A 1,404-nucleotide genomic window follows, 5' to 3' on the forward strand; every position below is an offset into this window, starting at 1 on the left:
TTGCCAAGCCACGGCCATGGCCAGCAGCGTGCTATGCCCCGGCCTTGGCCAGCAGCATGCCATGCCACGACCTTGGCCAGCAGCTTGCCATGCCCCGGCCTTGGCCAGCATGTCATGCCACGGCCTTGGCCAGCAGCATGCCATGCCACGGCCTTGGCCAGCAACATGGCATGCCGCGGCCTTGGCCGGCAGCATGGCAAGCCCAAGCCTTGGTCAGCAGCAGCATGCCATGCCAACGCCTTGGCCAGCAGCATGCCTTGCCACGGCCTCGGCCATCAGCATGCCTTGCCACGGCCTCGGCCATCAGCATGCCTTGCCACGGCCTTGTCCAGCAGCATGGCATGCCCGGCCTTGGCCAGCAGCATGTCATGCCACGGCCTTGGCAAGCATGCCAAGCCACGGCCTTGGCAAGCATGCCATGTCCCTCGGGTAATTGTACAAGTTGCCTTGCGAAATGCATGTCCCTCGGTTAAATTGCCATTTGGTTGGCTTTGGCGTGCGAACGAGTTGCCTGTGCTTTCCTTGTGGAAGCTTGTTGCGAGAAGTATGTCCCTCGAAAGTTGCCTGTTGCGTTTGTTATTTGCATTCGCGCTAACCGGTGCTTGCTCGGCCTCTCTAAATGTTTTCGTGCGTTCGTCGGGCTTCTTGGTCCTTCGGGGGGTGATTCGTTTTGGGGGGCTGGTGCACAGTGTACGTCGTGGCGCGTGAGTTGTGTTCGGTTTGTGCGAGTTGGACGGATCCCTGCCTGTGCAGCGAACTCCACTGGTGCATTCCTCCATGTCCCTCGGGTTGTCTTCGACTCGCCTTCGGGTTGCTTGCGCTTCCCTAGTGGAAGGTGCCTTGCGAAAAGCGTGTCCCTCGGGTAATTGCCATTTGGTTGGCTTTGACGTTCGAACGAGTTGCCTATGCTTTCCTAGTGGAAGCTTGTTGCGAAAAGTATGTCCCTCGAAATTTGCCTGTTGCGTTTGTTATTTGCATTCGCGCTAACCGGTGCTTGCTCGGCCTCTCTAAATGTTTTCGCGCGTTCGTCGGGCTTCTTAGTCCTTCGGGGGGTGATTCGTTTTGGGGGGCTGGTGCACAGTGTACGTCGTGGCGCGTGAGTTGTGCTCGGTTTGTGCGAGTTGGACGGATCCCTGCATGTGCAGCGAACTCCACTGGTGCATTCCTCCATGTCCCTCGGGTTGTCTTCGACTCGCCTTCGGGTTGCCTGCGCTTCCCTAGTGGAAGGTGCCTTGCGAAAAGCGTGTCCCTCGGGTAATTGCCATTTGGTTGGCTTTGACGTTCGAACGAGTTGCCTATGCTTTCCTAGTGGAAGCTTGTTGCGAAAAGTATGTCCCTCGAAAGTTGCCTGTTGCGCTTGTTACTTTCATTCGCGCTAACCGGTGCTTGCTCGGCCTCTCTAAA

Source organism: Camellia sinensis, chromosome 6 (genome assembly GCF_055761805.1).
Source record: "Camellia sinensis isolate YWXY chromosome 6, ASM5576180v1, whole genome shotgun sequence".
Classification (NCBI taxonomy): domain Eukaryota; kingdom Viridiplantae; phylum Streptophyta; class Magnoliopsida; order Ericales; family Theaceae; genus Camellia; species Camellia sinensis.